Source organism: Triticum dicoccoides, chromosome 4A (assembly GCF_002162155.2).
Source record: "Triticum dicoccoides isolate Atlit2015 ecotype Zavitan chromosome 4A, WEW_v2.0, whole genome shotgun sequence".
Classification (NCBI taxonomy): Eukaryota; Viridiplantae; Streptophyta; class Magnoliopsida; order Poales; family Poaceae; genus Triticum; species Triticum dicoccoides.
In genome coordinates this window covers 680474189-680485065 of record NC_041386.1, presented here as the reverse complement: position 1 = coordinate 680485065, position 10877 = coordinate 680474189, and the positions used below count along the sequence as shown (strand labels likewise).

The 10877-nt window shown below is 47.0% G+C and overlaps 2 pseudogenes; one reads left to right on the top strand and one right to left on the bottom strand.

The window, feature by feature from the left end:
- The window catches only part of LOC119284078, a 38431-nt pseudogene that overhangs the window by 20658 nt on the left and 6896 nt on the right, over nucleotides 1-10877 (bottom strand).
- The window catches only part of LOC119288471, a 1803-nt pseudogene continuing 739 nt past the window's right edge, over nucleotides 9814-10877 (top strand).

Below are 10877 nucleotides of genomic sequence, written 5' to 3'. Positions count from 1 at the left end.
AGGGTGCGGGGGGTCGGCGGCGGCGATCGGTGGAGCGGGGGAGAGGGTGTGGGGGTTCTCGGCGGCGAGGGGGACCGGATCTGGCGAGGTGGGATAGCGATCGAGATGGAGGGGGATCAAGATCGAGTGTCCATGAAATTTAAAAATATTCATGAGTTCAAAATTAAAGCGCCCACGAAATACAATCGAGAAATGAAGGCTACAATTTAAACACAATCAATCTTAGCTAGCTATCTGTTCACAATCTTCTTGCCCTAATTTTTCGTAAATGGAGTTCTTCTCTTGAACGGACGTCCTTTAGGTAGGGTGGTCTTGCTTCTTCTTGTGGTGTATGCTGATACTTCATTGCCGTCGTCATCTTCCATCTTCGGGTCGTCGTACTTGTCCAAGTCTTGCTCATTGGCGACTCCATCCATTCCGATGATCTTCCTTTTGCCTCTCCTCACGACAACACGATTGGGCTTTGGCGGGTCGGTAATGAAGAAGCATTGGTCCACTTGGGAAGCCAGTACCCATGGCTCATTTTTTGCGGTGACGTTTGCGCCCGCGGTCTTGGATTTGGCTTCGGGTATAACCATGGTGGTGAAATACCAGTCTTGTTTTATGATGCTCTTGGCCCATCTGACACGGAACATCGGGACCTTCTCTCCAGCGTAGCTCAGCTCCCAGATATCCTCGATCCTTCCATAGTATCTGTCCTTGTCATTATCGGTGTAGGATTCCATCGTTACCCCGGAGTTCTGATAGCCATCGCTCTTCATGTCCTTTCCCTCGGTGTAGAATGTGTAGCCGTTGATATCGTACGCCTCATACGTCATCAGGTTGTGCTCGGCGCCCTCTGACAAGGCGAATATGAGTTGTTCTTCCGCGGAACAATCCCCATGTAAAGGGTACGACAGAAGCTTCTGCTTGAACCAACGCGTGAAACATGAGTTGTGCTCTTTGATTATATCTCCGTCCGTCCTCTGTTGGCCTCGGTCATTGTACGTCTTCTCAATAAAGGTTTTGTGCTCTACCACCCAAGGATCGACCACGTCTATGTGTTGTAGCGCGACTAGGTTTGCTCTTTCAAAGTCAGCGAGTCGACCCTCGAAGTCGACATGCATTTCACGGCGACCCTCACGGTGACCCCATCTAGTGAGCCTGCCGAGGTGCCTGTTGACGGGCAGACCAACGGGGTTCTTGATGCCTAGATAATTCATGCAGTAGGAGATGCACTCTTCGGTCAGAAAGCCCCTGGCTATGCTTCCCTCTGGACGTGACATGTTGCGAACGTATCCTTTGATGACACCATTCATCCTTTCGAACGACATCATGCTATGCAGGAATGTCGGCCCGAGTTGGATGATATCCTCCACGATATGGACCAGCAGATGCACCATAACGTCGAAGAATGCGGGCGGGAAGTACATCTCAAGCTCGCATAGTATCACCACGATCTCTTCCTGTAGCCTTCTGAGTTGCCTCACGCCAACCGACTTCCGAGAGATGACGTCGAAAAAGTTGCATAGTCCAAATAGCGTTTCACGGACGTGCGCGTCCATGATCCCACGGATTGCAACTGGAAGTATCTGCGTCATCAGCACGTGACAGTCGTGAGACTTCATCCCGCTGAACTTCTGCTTCGCTGGGTCTAGGTATCTGCTTATCTTCCCCGCGTAACCGTAAGGAAGTTTTACTCCTATGAGGCAGGTGAAAAACTGATCGATCTCCTCCTGACTTAGAGTGAAGCATGCGGGAGGGTAGTCATTTCCGGTCTTCTTGGCCTTTTTGCCTTTGTGACGACTTTCCGTGTCCTGCTTCGCCTCATCATCATCATCATCATCATCATCATTAGCGTGAAGCTCCTCCCTGATGCCCATTGATTTCAAGTCTGCCCTTGCTTTCGGCCCACCTTTGGTCCTCTCTGGCATGTTGAGCAGGGTACCAAGCAGACTCTCGCACACGTTCTTCATGATATGCATGACATCAAGGCTGTGAGGCACACGGTGGATCTTCCAGTACGGCAAGTCCCAGAAAATAGACCTCGTTTTCCATACCTTCAGCAGCGGCTCTGGCGCCTTTCGCTTCTTTCCCGGCTCTGGCGCCTTTTGCTTCTTTCTCGGCAGTGGGCAATCTTTCCAATTTTTCAACAGCTCGTCTATTTCCTCGCCGCTCCTCGTATGCGGGCGTCTTCGGGGTTCGGTTTCACCATCGAACAGATCCTTGCGTTTCCTCCACGGGTCATCGTCACGAAGCCACCTTTGATGTCCCATGAACACGGTTTTCGAAGACCCGGGATCTCTATCTAGCTGGCGATATGTTGTGTCATCCATGCACCTGACGCATCTAGAAAATCCGTGGACCACCTGCCCGTGAGATATCCGTAACCGAGATAGTCGTGCACCGTCGTGAGCAGTGCGGCTCTCATAGGGAAATATTCTTTCTCTGCAGTGTCCCATGTATTAGCTGGCGTTTTCCACAGCGTGTCTAGCTCCTCTTTCAGCAGCCCCAGATACAGATTGATGTCGTTCCCTGGTTGTTTCGGCCCTTCAATTAGCATACTCATGTGAATGTACTTCCTCTTCATGCACAACCAGGGGGGGTTGTACATCCACACAAACACAGGCCATGTGCTATGTGTGCTTCTCTGGCTGCCAAATGGATTGACTCCATCGGTGCTTGCGCCCAGCACGATGTTCCTGGGATCCTTCCCAAATTCTAGGTATTCGAAGTTCAACGCTTGCCACTGGCTCCCATCCTTAGGGTGACTCAGCATCCTGTCGTTTTTATTTATCTCCGGATCATTTGCATCATCTTCTCACTTCTTCTCCTCCCTATCCGCGTGCCAACGCAGGAGATTTTCTACCTTAGGGTCCGTGAAATACCGCTGCAGACGAGGAGTGATCGGAAAGTACCACACCACTTTTCGAGGAGCTTTCTTCCTCTTCTTGTATCGAGTGACGCCGCACACCGGACATATGGTAGACTCCGCGTGCTCGTCCCGATAAATGATGCAATTGTTCATGCACACATGGTATTTCACGTGCGGTAAATCCAGAGGACACATGATTTTCTTCGCCTCCTCAAAACTGGTCGGGCACTTGTTCCCCTTGGGAAGACGTTCGTGCCAGAATGACATGTTCTGTCGAAGCATGCGTCGGTCATTTTGTGTTTTACCTTCATCTCCAGAGCCATGAGCGTTACTTTCAGGCAGGTATCCTCGGGCCTGCATCCTTCATACAATGGAGTAACCGCGTCTATCTCTAGTTGTTCCAGCTTGGCTTTCTCTTGTGCGGTAGCTCTTGTGTTATCTATCTGCTTGAGAAGCAGCTCTTGAATATGAGGGTCCTGCACCCAGTCCATCGATGGTCCATCATCGTCTGCTCCACTGGCATCTTCATCTTCATGCTCATGACCTTCGTCTGCTCCAGCATCTTCCTCATCATCATGTCATGCATCTTCTACATGATGACTATGTACAGCATCACCGTCGTGATCATGTCCTGGAGATTCTTCGTCTTCTCGCCCGCCCGAGCTGCGGTGGTTGTCTTGCTGCTCTTCCTCATTTCTTGCCCGACCCCCATGGACGACTTCATAGTCATCTTCATCACCTTGCCACCGATAGCCGTCCATGAAACCACGCAAGAGCAGGTGGTCCCGCACCTGCCCGGAATCCAGGTCCGCAATAAGGCTCTTCAGCTTGCATCTTCGACACGGACGTCTTATCTCCGTCTCGTTCTTTCGAAGCATCTCGGCCTTCGCGGAGCTCAAAAACCTATTCACGATGCCTTCGGTCATCGTGCGGACCATGGTCGCCTGCGGGGTATAGCAAAACGATATTTTAGAACCAAGAAAAAATTTGGCATGACTTTCCCTAAAAATAGGACCAAAAAGAATGCATAGTGACAAAATTCTCGTCGAAACGGAAATGAATCAACATTCTGGCAAAATATTGGCAACTATCGCATTTCAAATACCGGTACCTGCAAACAAACATATATGCAACACCACAAAATATATGCAACACCACAAACATACATAGATCTAGCTAGGCCACAAAAAGTGCATGTGCACGTTGTTGGAGGGAGAACAACATGAAGATAGCTTCCCCCTTACTTACCTATCAAAAAAGGTAATTTAAACACTTAATTTGGATGAGTCTATGGTGCAAATGAGGTGAGGAGGAGGAGGAGGCAGCCGAGACAAGCTTGGAGGAGGAGGTGGAGAGAATGAAGTGGGAAAAGTGAGTGGGTAGGTGTGGCTGTCCAAAATATCTTGTTGGTCCCAGGTTACTAATGGCGCACCACCTGCAAATGCGCCATTAGTAACCCTGGTTACTAATGGCGCACCTGCTGGTGGTGCGCCATTAGTAGTTTTGCAAAAAAAAATATCTATATATCTATCTATATATATATAGGGTGGGTCTATTATGATAACAACCTCTAGAGTCTTATTCTGGACACCAAACCCTTATTCTGCTAACACCCCCACCAAACCTGAAGGGCAACGTAGCAATTTCAAAAAAAAATCCTACGCACACGCAAGATCATGGTGATGCATAGCAACGAGAGGGGAGAGTGTAATCTACATACCCTTGTAGACTGAAAGCGGAAGCGTTAGAACAACGCGGTTGATGTAGTTGTACGTCTTCATGGCCCGACTGATCAAGCACCGAAACTACGGCACCTCCGAGTTCTAGCACACGTTCAGCTCGATGACGTCCCTCGAACTCCGATCCAGCCGAGTGTCGAGGGAGAGTTCCGTCAGCACGACGGCGTGATGACGATCTTGATGTTCTACCGTCGCAGGGCTTCGCCTAAGCACCGCTACAATATTATCGAGGAGGACTATGGTGGAGGGGGGCACCGCACACGGCTAATAGATCTCAAGGATCAATTGTTGTTGTGTCTTTGGGGTGCCCCCTGCCCCATATATATAGGAGCAAGGGGGAAGGCGGCCGGCCTATGGAGGCGGCCGACCTATCCGGGACTCCGAACTCCTTCGGTACATCAAAACTCATAAACTCATCATATAACTATCATCGAAACCTTAAGCATGCGGACCCTACGGGTTCGAGAACAATGTAGACATGACCTAGAACTATTCTCGGTCAATAACCAATAGTGGAACCTGGATGCTCATATTGGCTCCCACATATTCTACGAAGATCTTTATCGGTCAAACCGCATAACAACATACGTTGTTCCCTTTGTCATCGGTATGTTACTTGCCCGAGAGTCGATCGTCGGTATCCAATACCTAGTTCAATCTCGTTACTGGCAAGTCTCTTTACTCGTTACGTAATGCATCATTCCATAACTAACTCATTAGCTACATTGCTTGCAAGGCTTATAGTGATGTGCATTACCGAGAGGGCCCAGAGATACCTCTCCGACAATCGGAGTGACAAAACCTAATCTCGAAATACGCCAACCCAACATGCACCTTTGGAGACACCTGTAGTACTCCTTTATAATCACCCAGTTACGTGGTGACGTTTGGTAGCACCCAAAGTGTTCCTCCGGTAAACGGGAGTTGCATAATCTCATAGTTACAAGAACATGTATAAGTCATGAAGAAAGCAATAGCAACATACTAAACGATCAAGTGCTAGGCTAACGGAATGGGTCATGTCAATCACATCATTCTCCTAATGATGTGATCGCATTAATCAAATGACAACACATGTCTATGGTTAGGAAACATAACCATCTTTGATTAATGAGCTAGTCAAGTTGAGGCATACTAGTGACTATATGTTTGTCTATGTATTCACACATGTATCATGTTTCCAGTTAATACAATTCTAGAATGAATAATAAACATTTATCATGAAATAAGGAAATAAATAATAACTTTATTATTGCCTCTAGGGCATATTTCCTTCAAAACCGACCGACACGAAATAAAAAATAAACAGGTCAACCCACCCGCCACCACTCCTCCCACATCTCCTCGTACCCACCCACCCACCACCGCACCACCTTCTTCCCCCACCCCCACAACCGCGCCGATCTCCTGCGCCCGCCCGCGACCTTCCTCCACTCACCGGCGAGACAACCCTCCCCTGGCCACCTCCCTACCCCCGCGCGATGCCCCATCGTCGGAGTTAGGGGCGGCGCCCTCCCCAGGATACACCGCTGCCACCACCAAGCCGGCGACCTGCTCCACATCGAGCTCGGATCTGGCAGCACCAGGCCGTTCACCACCAGATCCAGGCCCTCCACCACCCTCCTTCATCGTTCTCGCGCCGCTCACCCCACCCGCAGGTGCGAGGTGTCGTCGGCGGGCTGTGCAACACTGCAGCTCCTCCAACCCCCGCCGATCTGCTACGAATCGGCGACCCATCCTGCCAAGATCCGTCGCCGCCTCATTCTTCTGGACGGCGACGAGGTCAGCCCTCTCCTATGTTCCCTTCCTCCTCCGGCAGCTGCAGCTCCCTTCCCCTCCTCTACACCCACTCCTCTTCCACCTCCCCTCCTCTGTCCTAGAAGCACTGCCAACAGCACTACATCGGGCCCGTACTTTAGCCTGCTCGACTACTCCACTGGGAGGACGTCGCCGCCTACCACCACAGCGCGTAGTTCGCTAGTGCCGGGCCCGTGGTGCGGTTGCGTGGGCGTTGCAGTGCTCGTCTCCTCCCGTGACGAGCTTTAGGGCATCTTCCCCCGACGGCGCGGCCACCCTCTGCCCTGACCCCCTCTCTAGCTCTCCTCCTCCCCCGCAGTGCACAAGAAGAGCCCCGGACGGTCCCAGATGATTCCCTCTCTCTGTTTGACTTAATCCACCGTGGAGCAGTGCCTGCAACAGCCTGATTGCAGTTTGCTTTGATTTTTTTTGAAGATCGCTAAGTTTTGTTTAGCAGTTCGCCGTGAGATCCATGTCGCTGGCCATGCTGTGCCTTCTCCTGCTGCTCTATCTGAGGCCAGGACGGGCTTTGTCGCGCTGGGAACCAGGGTGTGGCGTGAACATCGGCGGTTATGCGCGTCGTGGTTCTCTAATTCCCCTACAGAAGAAGCTGCGTTGGGAGTTCAGGCGTAAAATTGTTGCTTTCCCCTGGGTCTGCAGTCCACCGGCGAAACGCAGATAGGTTCCTGTAATGCAGTTCGTTTTGGTTGCTGTCGATGCCATCCCCACTGCAGTACAGTGTGCTCATGACGGTTTTGTGTGTATGTGTGTGTTTTGCGTGGTAGCCGGTCGGGGGCTATGATCCTGCACAATGCAAAATAGCATGAAAATGAAGTGCACTGCTGTTGTATCCAAGTTTCAGTTCCTCCTCAAAATAGATTGGGCATGAAAAAAAAATGTGCCAAGAGGTTCACTTTTGTCCACAGAGAGGTCCGGTTTTATTGTGTGGAGAGGTTCGCTTCACTATACTATGCACTTTTTTTGATTTTTAGAGGTTCGCTCCACTATACTATGCATTTCTTTTCATTTTAAACAATAACAAAAAGAATCACTTGCAATCCTCTGTAATGACATTGCAGTGCGTTTCCCCGCATGATGCGGCACACTAACATTGACAAATATGGTCCACTTAACCCTGTGAAACAAGTTAGAAAAAGGCAAAGAAAAATCATATGTACACTTAGACTTGTGTCTCGGTCCATTTTTCGCTTGATGTGGTTCACTTGCCCTTATCTTTGCGTTCCACTCTCGTTCATAAAAAAAGTTAAAAAAAGACAACAAAAACTCGTTCGAGAAAATTTACGTCAAACAAAAAGAAATCATGAATTTCGCTTAACTTTTCGATGCAGTGCGGTTTTCTGTCCGAAGCAGTGCGTTCTTCTGTTGTTCATAAAAAATGACGACAAAGACTCACAAAAGCTCATCTGAGAAAAATTACGCCCGACAAGAAAATTATGAAGTTCGCTGGACTCTCTGATGTAGTGCGGTTCTCCGTCTAAAATAAATGCGGTTTTCTTCCTCGTCTTTAAAAAATTACGTCCCACAAAAAGGAAACCATGCAGTTCTCTTACCGGTCTAATGTAGTACGGTTTTTCATCCGATGCAGTGCGGTTTTCAGTCGGATGAAGTACGCACGTCGATTTGGGTGTCGCGAATAACAGAGTGCCCGCATTTTGGTAATTTAAAAACTGCTCTTAAACCGTAATGAATTAGAGAGAGTGTTCTATATGAAAAAGTTGCGCCTCGTCGATATCTTTCCAACGGCGTATGATTTGAATTATTCCGACCAGTCATTCGTAAAAATTTCGTGAAAAAACAGCCGCTGCCTCTCGAAGTCAGCCGCACGATTTTCAAAATTAACTAAAAATTGCATGAAAGTTGCGCCTTGTCCGTAGCTTTCCAACGGCGTATCATATGTCTCGTTTCGACAAACGGTTAGAAAACTGGAGCAAAAACATTACCGAAAATTTCAAAAAAATTGAAAAACAGAGTTCCGCGATTTACTAAATTTGAAACTGCTCTTAAACCGTAATGAATTAGAGAAAGATTTATATATGAAAAAGATGCGCCTCGACGATATCTATCCAACGGCATATCATTTTCTTCGTTCTGACAAGCGGTTTAGAAAAAAAGCGAAAAAACGCTCGCTGCCACTCGTCATCCGCTGCACTATTTTCAAAACTACTCTTAAACCGTGTGGAATCTCGAAAAGTGTTCAACATGTCAAAGTTGCGCCTAATCCATAGCTTTTCAATGATATATTACACGCCTCATTCCGATAAACGGTTAAAAAATTAGAGCGAAAATAGTACCGAAAAATAACGCGTGCAGTTTTTTCCGACGAGAAGTTCACTAGTCTCTATTGCAGTGCTCGTCGTCAAAATGATGCAGTGCGCTTCTGTTGAGCGTGCAGTGCCGAAGTGGTGTACAGAATAGTTATTCTATTAATATTAGCAGAATAGACCGTCTGTATATATATCCCCTCGCTCTGTCTTCTATTCCTTCTGTGCGTTACGTTACTAAGGCCATCGGTCTTATGGAAAGAGAAGGCATATAATCGATTCTTTGACCGGCTTTGCTTCTTTCGTGATTCACGTAGATTGGAATTCACTTTCTTTAGGGCATGGCTAGTTTCGGGTTTTCTAAAACCATCGCCCAACTCTTTCTTATTCAGACACGCCAACTGATATGTTGGATTAACAAGCTAGGGAATAATTGGGGTTTATGTGGACCCCTTCCCTTTAATTTAAGAAAGAGGTCTTCCTAGCTGACTTGAAACTAGATCTTCTTCCGAGTTTCGTTCTCTATGGCTTGTGAATTGCTGTACTGCCTGTTTCACTCTCTTCTAAGGGATCTCCTCCTATGGAGGTATGTAAAGTGGGTTCTATCGCATTTTCCATCTTAGGGCGAGCAATATAAGCAATTCTGGTATCAACAGATACATTGTTTGGGAAAGAAAGGGAAAACAATAGATCCAATTCTGGGTTTTGGGGATGGATTTCTCACAACCCTGAGGTGCTTGCTAATCTCTCGGACGAGTCGATGTCAATAGCAATTCTGATGAAACATCTTAAACATCTTTAGTGCCTTTTGCCTTTGAGCTCAATCGATCAGAAGAAAGGGAATATAACCTGCCCCTCATTGTCCTTCAATCATGGTGCAATGAATATCGTAGATAGAGTGATTTCGATCTCGTATAGCTAGCTTTCCTTTCAAAGTGAAACGATTTTCCTTTTATGTTGAGATATTTGAATTGGATTTTCTTTCACCACTACTATCATAACGCACAGAAAACACTAATGTTTCCGCTCGCTTTCAACCACTGCCACTTTACCTGAGCACTGTGATGCAGTCGGTCAAGTATTGAGTTTCTGCTAGTATATCAAGGACTTATGAGAATTGAAAAGAAAAAAACGAAAAAGGAATTCTCATAGTTCATTGAATTAAGGGAGGGCCATTCGTGGGGGGTTCGTGGAAGAGTTGGGTTCGATTCCCTTTATACGCGATGTGGCGAAAAAGACTGATTCAACGAAATATGCCATGCCAGCATTAAGATTTAAAACGTGTCGTCTACTTCCAGGAAATGTTCGGAACAGAGAACTTTCTCTAATCCAACGCCGTATTCTCCAAAGATTGAGGAACAAGAGGAGATCCATTAAAAGAAATCTTTCTCGGAGAGAAAATCGAAACAGTAACATCAAATCACAAACTACACGAAAGTTGTCTCTTCATTATGGGGATTTACCCATAAGGGAGATGCACAAAGGAAGAGAACGAACTTCATATATCCCTTTTTTACTCAATCAATAAACAAGATCGGACATGATTCCGGTTTGTCTCCATTTTAGTGACACTCTTCCTCAAGCAAGGCAGCCGATAAGTCATCGAAGGGTTTGTTTGAATAATGGACTGGTAACCATTACTCATTTGAAAGTTTCCCACGGTGATCTAATATCTTTTAAAGAAAATGACGCGAGAACAAACGGTTTTGAAATAAGGAGATCTTTCTATATCGACATATCAGTTGGAAAAATCATAGGCAAATTCCTATCGGCCATATCAGTTGGAAAAAGAAGAGGCAAATTCCTACCGGCCAGAATCTGGAGAAGAACAAAAAAGAATGGTTCCGCTTACTCACAACTCAGAGGGGATGCCGCTTACTACTCAAATCCAAGGAATTGCAAAAGTTGCGTGCTTATATGCAAGAAGAAGACTTTGAAAGAACAAAGAAGTTTGGATCCGCAAAAGTATGCTTAGGCAGTTCCTTCGCTGAGCACAACAGAATGAAGAGGAATTTGTTTCATTTCAAATACTTCTTCTTATTGAAAAGAGGGAAGGAGAAAAACCGAAATCTTCCTACTCGAACAATAAGTCCTTTTGTAGAAAAGTCTTCTTTATATAGTAATTCGACCTATTGCTCCGGATCCCCGTTTACTAGGAAGATAAGAATCAAAAGGATCGAACTACCTACTCATTATTCGGAGGTG